The following is a 15,322-nucleotide window of genomic DNA, read 5'->3' as shown; positions in this document are numbered from 1 at the left end:
AGGGCAGGTGGTGGAAACATTCTGCATCTTGATCTGGGGCCTGTCACAGGGCGTATGCACGAGTGAAAACCCATCAACACGTAAACTGAAGCTCTGCACATTTTACTGTTAATTATGCCTTGATTTTTAAAAGTCTATCTGTTGGGGATACTATAAAACTCTTAGAGGAAAATATAGGCGGAACACTCTTTGACATAAATCACAGCAATATCTTTTTCGATCCACTGCCTAGGGTAATGAAAATAAAAACAAAAATAAACAAATGGGACCTAATCAAACTTAAAAGCTTTTGCACAGCAAAGAAAACCATAAACAAAATGAAAAGACAACCCAGAGAATGGGAGAAAATATTTGCAAATGAAGCAACTGAGCAGTGATTACTCTCCAAACTATACAAACAGCTCATGCAGCTCAATATCAAAAAAAACCCAAACAACCCAATCAAAAAATGGGTGGAAGACCTAAATAGACGTTTCACCAAGGAAGACATACAGATGGCCAAAAAGCACATGAAAAGATGCTCAACGTCACTAATTATCAGAGAAATACAAATTGAAACTACAATGAGGTGTCACCTTACACTGGTCAGAATGGCCATCATCAAAAAATTTACAAATAATAAATGCTGGAGAGGGCGTGGAGAAAAGGGAACCCTCCTGCACTGTTGGTAGGAATGTAAATTGGTACAGCCACTATGGAGAGCAGTATGGAGGTTCCTTAAAAAACTAAAAACGGCGTTACCTTATGATCCTGCGATCCCACTCCTGGGCATATATCTGGAGAAAACCATAATTTGAAATGATGCATGCACCCTGATGTTCACTGCAGCACTATTTACAATAGCCAGGACATGGAAGCAGCCAAAATGTCCAACAGAGTAATGAATAAAGAAGATGTGGTACATATATGCCATGGAATATTACTCAGCCATAAAAGAGAACAAAATAATGCCATTTTCAGAGACGTGGATGGACCTAGAGATTGTCATACCGAGTGAAGTAAGTCAGACAGAGAAAGACAAATACCGTAAAATATTGGTTATACGTGGAATCTAGAAAAACGATACAGATGAACTTATTTGCAAAGCAGAAATAGAGTCACAGACGTAGAGAACAAACGTACAGATACCAAGGGGCAAAGGAAGGGAATGGGATGAATTGGGAGATTGGGATTGACACATATACACTCTTGATACTATGTATAAAATAGATAGCTAATGAGAACCTACTGTAGAGCACAAGGAACTCTACTCAATGATCTGTGGTGACCTAAATGGGAAGGAAATCCAAAAAAGAGGGGATACATGTATACGTAGAGCTCAGTCACTCTACTGCACAGCAGAAACTAACACAACATTGAAAAGCAACTATACTCCAATAAAAATTAATTTTTAAAAACGTCTATCTGGTGATGGTTCTCAGATACGACAGTCTATCCTCACACTCACAGACAAGATCAGAGCCTTGAGAATTCATTCAGCCTCCGAAGCTGGGGTGGAATTCCCATGTCCCAGCTGGTGACATGACACTTGTCTCCTCTCAGCCTGGGAGGGTTTTTCTCCAAATCCCAAGGACACAGGATCGCTGGCTCCGGGTGAGGAGAGAGGGGAGGGCAGTGCCTGGACACCTGTTCCAGACGTTCCTTCAGTGACATCACCCGACTCCCCACCTTGGAGGGCGTCCACGGGTCCAGGAAATGACTCCAGGACGGACTCAGGCAGCCCCTCGCCGAGCGGCTCTTCCTCCCTCTGGGCAGCGTCAAGGTGGGGCCTCGCCGGAGCCCCGCTGTAAGGAAGGTGTGATCCGGCACAGGCTTAAGGATTTCGCTCCAGCGTCACTCAGGAGGTACAGAGCCATGCCAATCACCTCTCCTTGTTTGCCTGGACACACAAGCCTGTAGGTGAGCGGAGTCCATGCCCAAGGCACTGAGGGTAAAATCCCATGTGGATCCTGCCTTCAGTCACTTGTCACTTTGCACTGCTGGTGCCCAAACCAAGACGGAGGAAATGGAGATGGATGTGGTGGGAACGACAGGGGAGTCAGAAGGGCCCCTGCTTCCCCAGGTAGATGGGGTCACTCTACAGAAGGGCACATGCAGGATCTGGGGTAAGATCTGGGCCTCCCAAGCCAGGCCCGATGACCTGGTCATTGCTTCCTACCCCAAAGCAGGTATGTGGTGGCCGAGAGAGCAGGAGTCGCCACGTGTCAGCTCTGAGTGGGCAATGCAGAGGCCAGCGGGGGCCCTGTCTGTAAATCAGACAGGCGGGCAAAGGATCTGACACTTGTCTACAAAACTGTAAGGTTTTTTTCAAGAGCTAGGTCGCTGTTTTATTAAAAATATGTCACTATTTAAAGTAGATTTTTCAGGTCAAAAAATTCATGCTAATCATTTTTTTCTCTCATTCAACAAAACTCTATCAGGAGGCTCTAAACCCCAGGGATGAGCCCCGTGCAGAGCAGCAAAGTGCTCCTGGCCTCTGTCCTGCTGGCGCTTAGGGTCTAGGCTGGAGCAGGACGTCAGGCCACTGGACAGATTACAACATGTAATCTGGATTACAACATGTGATTACAACATGTGATTAGGGCCCTGGAGGAAACACGGGTGGGGGGGGGGCGGGGGGTGACGAGAGGCCACCGGTCGGGCCTAATTTAGATGGAGGGAAGGACGTGAAGGATCTCGGAGCCGCTGTGATCGTTTCCTTTGCTTCGGCCACCGTAACCAAGCAGCACAACCCAGGGGCGTGGCAGGAGTGTACCCTCAAGGTCTTGGAGGCTGCAGGTCAGAAATCAAGGCTCGTCGGGTCTGGTTTCTTCCGGGGGCTGCAGAAGGCTCTGCCCAGGCCCCATCCTGGGCTTGAGGACAGACAGCCGTCTTCACGTTCACACGCGTCGTTCTCCCCGTGCACCCGTCTGTCTCCAAATTTCCCCTTTTCATGAGGACCCCGGTCACACTGGATCAGGGTCCACCCTAATGACCTCGTTTGAATGTCATTGCTTCTGTGGCCAAGTAAGGCCACTCAAGGCCCAGGCCCCCACCTGCCGCTGACCTAAGGCAGACTGTAGTCACCCTAAGTCCTCGTCCTCGATCCCAAACCACGTCGCAGGCCGGGTCCCCAGGAGGCAGGCTGAGTTGGGTGTGAGTGCGTGGCCTGTTTAAGGGTCAGTGCTCTGTGGGGAAGCAGAGGGAGGCAGGACGGGGGCTTCCACTCGGTGCTGGCAAGCCCTCCTCCAGCCCGTGGGCTGGGCGCTCCAGAGTTGGGGTGGCCCCTCCAAGCTGGCGCCACCCCAGAGTGGGTGAGAGGCCTGGGTGTCAGGTGCAAGCTGCCACAGGAAAGGGGCACGGCCTGGGTCCCAAAGAGGGATGAACAGCTCAGGGCTGTCTGCCAGCAGCGCCCTCAGCAGCTGGGAAAGTAAACTCTTCGGTTTAGAAGGGAGTCCGGGCCACACACCCGCCGCAGACTTACGAACCTCCATGGACGGCTGTGGGGCATCACTCCAGCCACTGACGGTTCACGTCAACAACCCATGTCTGGGAAGGTGCCGGCCAGCAGGCAGAGTCCATGGAAGGGCAGAGACCAGATTGCCCTGCAGTTAGGCGGTGCGGTTGACTTTGGGAACCTGGGTCGGTGGGAATCGGCCGTCCTGGGCTGGAGGGGAGTTACTGGTGAGTGTGAGTCACGGTGTGAGGCCCCTGGGGTGCAGGGCAAGGCTGGAGGTTGAGGCCAGGGGCTCTGGCAGAAACCTGTGCATGGCCCAGACTGACCACCAAGGGAGGCTGGGTTTCTGGAGTCGCTCACGGCGTCCACGGCAGCAAAGCCAAGTCCGAGGCGGAGTCTGCAGGCAGAGGGCACCCATGAGGTCCTCGAGAGGCCAGCCCCCCCTCAGAGTCCAGGAAAGGAAGCAGAGCCGGCCCATAGCGAGAAGGCCACCCCTGCTGCTCCCGGAGCACCCTGCATCGGGCAGAACCAGATGACACAGACTTGGGACCGTACACTGATGCATAGGCAACGGAAGGGCCAAGGATGAAGCGAGTTCTGATTCCAGGACAGAAGGAAAAATGGGAACCAATCAGGAGCTGAGCAGGCACAGTGCCAGAGCCCAGGGCCCAGGGAGCGCGGCCCAGGTGCAGGGAAAGGAGCCGGGACCACGGGAAACCAGCTGCGGCAGCTTCCTCCTCATCTTACCTGAGCAAGACAGTCTCACTGGACCAGCCCCGGCCCTGCAGGAACACCAGCACCTACACAGTTAACAATTATGGCCCTCGACATTCATTTAGTGCCCACTGCAGGCTGGCACTTGCGCTCTCAAAACCACACGAGCATAACTCACGCTCGGTGGGTTTACATAATTTATCCAGAACCGCCCAATTCGTAGGACCCAGAGAGAAGACTGGGGTCCATCGGATTCAATGGCCCCACACACGTGCAAACCAGGCTCCTCCCCGAGAAAAAGACCAGGCCAGCCAAGTGTCCGGAAGCCAAACAGGGAGAGAATTCCTGGGAGGTCAAGGGTGTGCAGGCTGAGAGGGGCCCCAGGGAGAACGGGTATCACCCCCAAATGTAGCAAAGGTTATTTTTCCACTTAAAACCAATTCAACTTCCATGTAGAAGTCACTGTTAACGTCACCCTATCTTTCTTGACCTCTTAAAGAGGAATTCATTCAATGTCGATTTTTTCCTTTTTTGTGTGGATTACCAATTACCAATTCCAATTCTTACTTTTCCTTCCTTTTCACATCATTGGCATTGGATCAATGTCATGGCTCTAAATAAAAGTAACCAGAGGGGAGAAACAAGATTATTTATAAGCAACCAGAGTGTAATAGTAAAAGTGAGTGTTTGGCAATCGTTGTGAATTTCCTCCAAAGGAAATATTTTTTAAATTAACCCCTATTGTTACATACACTAATTATTTGTATTATCATTTTCTAGAAATACCAATGCATACTCAAATTCTTAAAAGTACATCATTGGAGTATAAAAATTAATTGCTTCCCTTAATGAAACTTTCTGGTGAGGAAAAGATAATCTTAATAGCTGATTTCAATTCAACGTAGTGAGTAGCATAAGTAAGGTACTGATAGACAAATGAATTCTTTTTCTAGCATAAGATGCTTCTAAATTGTAAGCTGCAGAAAATCAGCAACCTGTTCCTCAGTTCTGCTCTCCACTCTTTCTCAGGAACGACCTGGACGCAGGAGGTTGTAGATCTGATACAGAACGGTGGAGACCTTGAGCAGAGCGGATTGGTCCCCATCCACCTGCGACAGCCTTTCCTGGAGTGGATACGGATACCGGACTGCTCTGGTAAGTCTCCAGTTTACGAAATCGTAATCTTCACGTAAAGATGGGCAATTTGGGAGTGGAGAGTCTGAAAGTCTACCACACCCCAAAAAAAAAAACTCCCTTTGGTCCCCAACTCTAAATGCTGTATACAAGTTACCTTTACTTGTGCAAATCTAGGTAGACAGACCCCTTCACTTAAAAACTTATTTAGCCCTAATGCTAAACAATAGAGAGGCACCACCTCGCTATTAAATAAAGTGTCACCGAGTTACAAACACCAGGGAAAGGGATCTCTCCCCAGCCCTCCCCCAGCAGGGGGACTTCATATGCCAATGTCACAGGGGCCTGGCACCAAGGACCCCAGATCCAAGGTCAGCGTTCCTGAGGCAATTTCCATGGGGAAATAAACAATGCGTGGTGGAGTCCTGGCACTCACCACGGGCCAGGGGTTACTCCAAACACTTTCCTGCATTAGCACTTTTTGTCCTCACAATACACTGAGGAGCTGCTACTTTACACCCACGTTACAGACACAGAAACTCAGGCCCAGGAGGCTATGATCTGCTCAAGGGCCACAGCTGATAGGACTGAGCCAGGATCTGGGCTCGGGAATTCTGTTTCTGAAGCCCATGCTCTTAACCACTAACCCGTAGTGTGTGTGTGCACACATGTGTGCGTGTGTGCATGTGTGTGTGTGGTGTGTGTGTGTGGTGTGTATTGTGTTGTGTGTGCATGTGTTGTGTATTGTGTGTGTGCATGTGTGTTATGTGTGTGATGTGTATTGTGTGTGCATGTGTTGTGTGTACATGTGTGTGATGTGTTGTGTGTGTTGTGTGTGCGTGTGTTGTGTATGGTGTGTGCATGTGTGTTGTGTGTGTTGTGTGTGTGCATGTGTGTTATGTGTGCATGCGTTGTGTGTTGGGTGAGTGTGCTGTGTCTGTGTGTCCTGCGGGAACCATCCCAGGCACACGCGTGCACCTGAGGTACAGGGTGGAGTTACACAGACTGAGGGGCCCAGCACCGTCATCTCTAACAACAATGTTCCCACAGGAATCCATTCTAACGCAACGTGAAAACTGCGGACTTGGGAACTCACATTTGGAAAATGAATTAACAAGCTAATTGTCCTGTCTTGTCTTTTTTTTTCTTTCTTTCCTTTTTTTTTTTGACCCAGCCTAACATGTGCCATGTTTTCTAAACTGCCCAGTGTCACCCCAGAGTGCTTGGGGCAAAGTGGCAAAAATGAGGGTTAAAAATAACTGGGGACAGATTTTGAGAGTGTTCAAGGCTACACTAAGTAATTCAGGTTTGACCTTAGAGGCCTCCTGTGGACACGTCTGTGGAGTCCTCAGGCCTCTTCAACAATTTCCCTGTTATTTTCTTTGAGCAGTAATTTGAAGACATAACGCAGGCCTGCCCTGGGTCTTCTGAACCTACGGTGTGGTCGAGGTGTCCTCACCCATTTGCACGTGGTGGTTTGGTGCTGGCTGGCTCTGCTGTAGGTACTGAAGGTTGATGGGATGAGAAAAGGAGTGGGCGGGCGGGGGTGGGTCAGTGGTGAGTGAGACCCTGAGGGAAAGTCCCGCCTCAGAGATTCTAACGTGCAGCGAACCACGGGTGCAGAGCGCCAGTGGAGACCAAGGAGGAATGGTTTTCATCATCCAAGGGAGGAAGAAGGGCTGAATGTGACCTAAAACCCAGGAGCCATACATGAAGAAAGCTGACAGAATTCATAAAAAATAAAACTTTTTAAAAAATTAACAAATATGCTGGAACAATTTTTCAGGAATCGACCAGGCAAATGCAATACCTTCCCCAAGGACTCTGAAAAGTCACCTTCCTGCGCAACTGCTGCTGCCATCCTTCTGGGAGAAAACCTGCAAGGTGAGGTGGGAGCAGAAAACACTCAGGGCCGGTTTCCCCGTAAGAACGCAGGGTGTTCTACCGTATCATCCCCACACCTGTCCGCCCAAAGCACCGGGTCAGGTGGATGAGAGCGGGTGGGGTGCACTCCCACACCAGGGGCTTGGGGGCATGGCACGGGGCTCCGTCCTGAGCGCCCCCAGCCCCTCGGCGACGCCACAGGGGGACGTTCAGAAATCACTGTAGCTCAGAGACATCACACAGGCTGCCCAATGAGAACCACCTGGCAGGGGGCCGAGATGGGCTGCAAACCCAGGTCTTCCTGACCCAACAGCCCGTAATGGTCCCACCAACCCACACCACCTGCCTCAGGCCTCCCGCACCCGCGGAATTCTCTCTAAGCGTCTACATGGCTGGCCTGCTCGTGGCCATAGGTGGTGAGTATCTGAGGGAGCAGAGGTGGCGCTGAAGGAGGCGTACCTGCTCCCGTCTGTCCCTTGATAATAGACAAATTTTCTGACCCATAAGTGGCTTTCTACCCTTCAGGCTCAGTGAGTCACTACCTACAGTGTTTTCTGAAGTGAGTTCTTCACAGCCTTATTCAGGGAGATCCCATGTCTCGTGCTCAGAGAAGGGTGGGAATCCACACTCTGTACCTGCCCTTTTGAAGCACGTGAGCGTAAATAAGTTTCTGAGAAGGAACTTGTTTAATTCTGCTTAACTCAGAGCTTCAAACATGTACTTGACCCAAACTCTTTCTCAAGTGAACCCTCTAATCTCCAGGAAGCTCACGTTCTTCCCAGCACATTCTGGAGGACAGTACGAAGGTCATTGGCCTTGAGGGTTGGAAGGGTGGTCCCTGAGTTAAATCACTTCTCCGAGAATGACCGCGGGGGCACAGTGGGTCTCACAGCCCAGCCAGAGCCAGGACCTTCAGCCACCTGCCCAGAGCCCACCTGATGCTACCATACTGCCAGCCCCTTAAAGGAGACAAACTTCGTGAAGTTGTCATTATTTTAGAGAAATGAAACAACAAAAAAAATCCTAGTACATTTTGTTTGATAAGATAAGCAAAAACTTAAGGCTCAAAGGAAAAATTTTCTCTCTAATTTGCCCAATAATGAACCTGACTTCTTTTTTTTCTATTGGAAAAAGGTATTGTCTATGTGTCCAGAGACACATATATTTATAGGCACAGCAGTACTATACATGCTGGAGGGTTTTTTTAGGTTTGGGGATTTTTCTCCCCCAGCTTCATTTAGGGATGATTGACAAGTAAAACGTCAATATAAGGTACACAACGTGATGTTTTTTGGGGTTTTTGGAGGGTTTTTTTTGTTTTTTTCGGTACGCGGGCCTCTCACTGCTGTGGCCTCTCCCGTTGTGGAGCACAGGCTCTGGACGCGCAGGCTCAGCGGCCATGGCTCACGGGCCCAGCCGCTCCGCGGCATGTGGGATCTTCCCGGAACGGGGCACGAACCCGTGTCCCCTGCATCGGCAGGCGGACTCTCAACCACTGCGCCACCAGGGAAGCCCCAACTTGATGTTTTGACTGAGAAATGAGCACCACAGTCAAGCTAATAATACAACACGTCCATCACACAGTTACTCTTTTTGGTGGGGGAGTGAAAACACAATTGAATTCTACTCTCTTAGCAAATTTCAAGTATCGATATATAATAAATTCTCAGTTATAATCATCATGTTGTACGTTAGGTCTCCAGAATTTATTCCTCTCATAAATGAAAGTCTGTACCTTTGATCAGCATCTCCCCTTTCACCCCACCCCCTGGTAACCACCGTTCTACTGTTATTATGAGTTCGATTTTTTTTAGATTCCACATATAAGTGAGATTGTGCAGCATTTGTCTTTCTATATCTGGCTTATTTCCCTGAGCATAATGTCTTCCAGTTTCATCCATGTTGTCACAAACGTCAGGGTTTCCTTCTTTGTTAAGGTTGAATAATATTCCACTGTACAGGCAAATGTGTCTTCGAGATAGTAATTTTGTTTCCTTTGGATATAACCTAGAAGTGAGATTGCTGGATCACGTGGTAGCTCTATTTTTAATTTTTTGAGGACCCTCCGTACTGTTCTCCACAGTGGCTGCACCAATTTACTTTCCCACCAACAGCACACAGGGTTCCCTTTTCTTTACGTCCTTATGAACGATTCCTCTTTTAACTTTTTGATCATAGCCATCCTAACAGGTGTGAGGTGATAGCTCATCGTGGTTTCGATTTGCGTTTCACTGATGATTAGTGATGTTGAGCATCTTTTCATACACCTGTTGGCCATCTGTCTCCTTAGAAAATGTCTCTTCAGGTCCTTTGCCCATTTTTTAATCTGGTTACTTGTTTTTTGCTATTGAGTTGTATGATTTGTATGAGTTCCTTATAAATTTTTGGTTTCAAATATTTTCCCCCATTCTATAGACTTCTCATTTTCTCGATTGTTTCCATTGTTTTGCAGAAGCTTTTTAGTTTGATGTAGTCCTACTTGTTTTTTTGACCTTTGTTGTCTGTGTTTTTGGTGTCATATCAAAATAATCGTTGCCAAGACCAAAGCCAAGGAGCTTTTCCCCTATGTTTTCTTGTAAGAGTTTTACAGTTTCAAGTCTTATGTTTAAGCCTTTCAGGGTTGATTTTTCCGTATGATATAAGATGATTTTATTCTTCTGCATGTGGATATCCAGTTTTCCTGGCACCATTTATTGAAAAGACTATCCATTCCCCATCGTGTATTCCTGGCCTCACTGTTGAAAATTAGTTGATCATATATGTTTGGTTTACTTCTGGGCTCTTTAGTGTATTCCATTGGTCTGTGTGTCTGTTTTTATGCCAGAACCATACTGTTTTGATTACTATAGCTTTGTAACATTTATTTTGTGAAAAATGCCATTGGAATTTTGATAGAGGTTGCACTGAATCTATGGATCACTTTGGGTAGTATGGACATTTTAGCAATATTCACCCTTCCAATCTGTGAACACAGGGTATCTTTCCATTTATTTGTTTCTTCTTCAATTTCTTTAATGATTATCTTATAGTTTTCAGTGTACAGATCTTTTATCTGCTTGGTTAAATTTATTTCTAAGTATTTTATTCTTTTTGATGCTATTATAAATAAAATATTTTCTTAGTTTATTTTTCAGATAGTTCATTGTTAGTATATAGAAATGCAACTGATTTTTATGTTTATTTAGTTTCCTGTAACTTTACTGAATTTGTTTAGCAGCTTTTTAATGTAGTCTTTATGAGTTTTCCACATATATGATCATGTCATCTGCAAACAGAGATAATTTTACTTTTTCCTCTTCATTTTATTTTATTTTATTTATTTTTTTTTTTTTTTTGCAGTACGCGGGCCTCTCACTGTTGTGGGCTCTCCCGTTGTGAAGAACAGGCTCCGGACGCGCAGGCTCAGCGGCCATGGCTCACGGGCCCAGCCGCTCCACAGCATGTGGGATTTTCCCGGACCAGGGCACGAACCCATGTCCCCTGCATCGGCAGGCAGACTCTCAACCACCGCGCCACCAGGGAAGCCCTTTCCTCTTCATTTTAGATGCCTTTTATTTCTTTTCCTTGCCTAATTGCTCTGTCTAGAACTATGTTGAACAGAGGTGGCAAGTGTGAGCAACCTTGTCTTGTTGCTGGTCTTAGAGGTTAATTGTTTTCTTGTTCTTTTGTAGTTCCTTTGTGCCTTTCTTCCTCTCTTGCTGTCTTCCTTTATGATTTGGTGATTTTTTGTAGTGTTATGCTTTGATTCCTTTCTCTTTATCTTTTGTACATAAGGATAGCTTTGCCAAGTAATGTGTTCTTGGTTGACAGTTTCTTTTTTTTTTCTTTTAGCACTTTGAATATCTATCTCATCTCACTCTCTCCTGGCCGGCAAGGTTTGTGTGGAGAAATCTATTGATAGCCTTATGAGGGTTCCCTGCTATGTGATAAGCCTCTTTTGTCTCGTTGCTTTCAAATGTCTCCGTCTTTGATTTTTGACAGCATGATTCCAGTGTGTCTCAGTGAGGAACCTCTTTTGGTTGAAACTTCATGTCCTTGGATGCCATATCTGTCCCCAGATTTGAGAAGTTTTAGCCATTATACCTTTAAATAAGTTTTCTGCCCCTTTCTTTCCTGGTATTTCTAAGATTTGTATATTTATTCTCTTGAAGGTGTCTCATAAATCCCATAGGCTTTCTTTATTCTCTAACAGTTAGAGGAACAAAAAGAAAAAGAATGAAAAAGAATAAAGAAAGCCTATGGGAGCAGTTATAGAGCCAGAGTTCGGAGTGCAGACATATGCCAAGTGGTCGTGGGGCCTGGGTGTGGAGAGGGGGCATGTACGGAGCGGCTGGGGACTGGGGCCAGGGCATGCAAGGGGTGGGGTGAGTGGAGGTCACGGTCCCAGGGCAGCACGACCACGGCTCCTTCTTGGAGAGGAGGGCACACGGCAGTGTCTTCCTCTCTAGAGGGTCTGTAGTGGCTGTTGGTTACCTCAGTGGGGAAGCTGCTGGGATGCCCTGCGGGGCAGGCCACTGGGGTCCACACTGACAAATCCTATGAAGGCTGCAGAGCCCACGCAGGGCGACTGAGGTCCTCAGGGACGAAGGCTGCTGGGGTCCCCTGCAGAGCAGGCCCTGGGGGCACGGTGGCTCCGCTGTGTGTCTGACACTGGTAGCCCCCTTCTCTGAGCCCAGCCACCTCCAGACAGCTCTGCTGTGCCAGTCCCCCCAGCAATCCTCTCTGTGTGGTTATCCTCCTGTTTGGGCTCCACTGTGTTGCTTTAGGTCCTTAATTAGACTCTTGAAGCCCTTCCCAGGACTATTTTTGTTCGTGGATGGCTGGGATTTTTTTTGGTGGGGTATGAAGGCTCATATCTCCTACTCCACCATTTTGCTGATGTCACTTGTCATCTAATTTCTTGTAAGCTAACTGATAAATTATATAACCATATAATTTATTACCCCTAGAGAATTACGCAGATTTACACTTCACACATGAAAATAATACTACACAGAGCTCAAAGAGCCTACGTGAAGCAGACAGCATGGAGAAATCAGAACAGAAACAGCTCTCTGTGGGGTCTGTGGCCATTTTTAGTTGTTGAAGCTGAAAAATTGTGAATACTCTATTGCATAAGCATAAAATAAAGCTAACGAACCTTACCATTCCTTCATATTCTATTGCTTTAATTCAATTACACATTAACACAATGATAATTCAGGCTGGAAAGGAGGATTCTCAGCTGTGTTTAACTAGGAATGTGGCCTGAACTAGAGATACAGATGCAGGACAGAGGATGCTCTGAGGATGCAGCCCTCCAGAGACCTCTAAGGAGAGGAGGAGAAAACCGGGTCCAGTTACCTTAAGTAGAAAGTGAAATGAACTGAGGGTTCAGGAAGTCCTGGATGATCAGAGGGCTGCAGGGCGTGACACCAAGAATTAGATAAACCACATCTAGATCTCCTCCCACCCAAGTGTCTCAGAAAAAGGCTATTCACAAATGCCTCACCTGTGAAGTGCGGTGATCACCCCTGTACCCTCACATCTCACTCAATATCAGGAGGACACCCAGCCAGTGTCTGTGTCAGGCATTTAAGTACCGAGGGGAAAGGGATTATCTACACGCGTTAAAGTTTGTGAAAACGTCCCTGAATGTGCTATCCATCACTCTTTCTAGAAGTCACTGGAGAGTGGAGGAATCAGTTCACTGAAGCTCAGACCAAGAAGTTTAATGAAAATTATGAGAAAAACATGGCTGATAGTTCTCTGTCCTTCTGCATGGACCTTTAAAGAGCAGCCTCTGTGAAGCAGAAGAGAAACCTGTTTCCAAAAACCACGAATGGCTCGTGTGATGTGATGTCAGGGTTTTTAAACCACGACCTGGACATTTCAGCCTGATCTGCCTTTTGGATGAACCCAGTGTGACTTCAGTTACGCAGCATTAAGGTGTTTCATTTTCCTTCTCTCTCTGCAGAATTTCAGTCTTTAGGTGAATTTCAATATATCAACATGTAATATATAATATCACACACATTTTCATTTCTGTTCCTTCTATATATCCTCTTTCTACCTTCTGTTATAATTTTCTTTGAATTAAAACATTTATTTCAATCTTATTCGTCAAAAATTCCCACGCCATTCATTTGATAACAGACTTGTACTGAGTGCCTTATTCATGCTGGGGAGTGGAGGGCATCGAAAGATGATAAAAATAGGGTTGCTTCCCCCAAGAAAAGTGCAGCCTGGTAGGGACCACAGCAAGCTGTACCATCAAGGAAACTGTGATACACACTAAAATAAACTGAAAGGTGCATCAGGGTTGTGGAGCAGAGAAACAAAGCATGTGGGAGGAACCCCAGAGACACTGGGGAGAGTGGGTGTCTGGTGACCGCCCGCGTCCTGGCCATGAAGCACTCCCGCCGCGGCCAACACAGTCAGCATCCCTGCCTCCCCAGTACCAAAGTCCAAGGCTGTCCTATTCGTACAGGCAGACCTTGTTTCACTGTGCTCCACAGACATTGCAGTTTTTACAAACTGAAGGCTCGTGACAACCCTGGGTCAAGCAAGTCTATCGGCGCCATTTTTACTCACAGCATTTGCTCACTTTGTGTCTCTGTGTCACACTTTGGTAATTCTCGCAATATTTCCAACTTTTCCATTATTATTACATTTTTAGGGTGATTTGTGATCAGTGACCTTTGATGTTACTACCACGACTCACTGAAGGCTCAGATGATGGTTAGCATTTTTTAGCAATAAAGCATTTTTAATTGAGATGTACATTGCTTTTTAGACATACTGTTATTGCACACTTAATAGACTACAGTATGGTGTAAATGCAACTCTTATGTGCACTGGGAAACCAAAACACTCGTGTGACTCACTTTATCACGATATTCACTCTATTATGTGGTCTGGACCCAAACCCACAGTATCTCTGAGGTTTGCCTGTAATTTACTCGTAAAACCTCGGGGATACGTATTTCAGAGGTTTCCTGAGATCCAGAAAGCGGAGACACTCCACTGGGTCTTGAGAGATTTCTGGGTCTCATTCGAAGGTGGACTCTCGTACACTGAAGACTAAACGTGAAATGTGAAATTATAAGAATAAAATTCACAAAGACCTCTGAGACCTAAGAGCAAAGGGATTTTTTTTCAACAAAACTTCAAAAGTACGAAACAAAAGGCAAAAATACTTAATGAATTTGAGACATCAAAACTTTTAATTTCTGTTCATCAAAGAGCACCATAAAAAAGGCAAATAAAAAGAAAACTGAATGACAAAAGTTATTTGCGATGTCTAAAACCACAGAGGACTAATACTCAGAATATACAAGAAACTCTCAAATTGGTAAGAAAAAGATAAAACCCAAATAGAAAAATGGGCAAAGGGGACCTTGAGGAAGGCAATTTTCAGAAGAGAAAATACAAAAAATGACCAAATATTTGAAGAGATGCTCAAAATCATTAGTAAATAAGAATAACTGCAAAGGAAAACCATGGGCTGTCATTTCATATCTGTTACAGAAGCAAAGGTTGGAAAGCCAGATAATGTCCTGCTGGTGACGGTGGACAGGAGAGCAACCCAGCAACACGTCAAAATGAGTAAACAAACACTCTTCGACCCAGAAATTCCAGCTGTAGGTACAGAGCCCAAGTAAATGGGTATGCAGCCCCATAAGGGAGCATGTATAGGGGATGCTCACACCCCTGTTCCTCCAGGCGTCCCTGTGCTGAGAGTTGAAGGCTACCTGGGTGCCCACTGCCGGGCGGGGAGGGTAAATCAGTAAAATGTGGTGGACGCATACCTTGCTATCAGAAAGCAATTAACTAGAAGCAACAGATTTACACACAGCAGCATGAAGACATCTTTTTTTTTTTTTTTTTTGCGGTACGCGGGCCTCTCACTGTTGCGGCCTCTCCCGTCGCGGAGCATAGGCTTCGGACGCCCAGGCTCAGCGGCCATGGCTCACGGGCCCAGCCGCTCCGCGGCATGTAGGATCTTTCCGGACCGGGGCACGAACCCGTGTCCCCTGCATTGGCAGGCGGACTGTCAACAACTGAGCCACCAGGGAAGCCCCAGGCATTGACTTCTTTAGCTGTGAAACTCCTAGATGGCATCTTCCAATAGGAGGCTGTTTCATCTGCATTGAAAATCTGTTGTTCAGTGTA

This window comes from Delphinapterus leucas, chromosome 13 (genome assembly GCF_059928025.1).
Source record: "Delphinapterus leucas isolate spDelLeu-1000000601 "Yukka" chromosome 13, BTC_Dleu_Yukka2, whole genome shotgun sequence".
NCBI lineage: Eukaryota > Metazoa > Chordata > Mammalia > Artiodactyla > Monodontidae > Delphinapterus > Delphinapterus leucas.
This window is presented reverse-complemented; position numbering follows the sequence as displayed.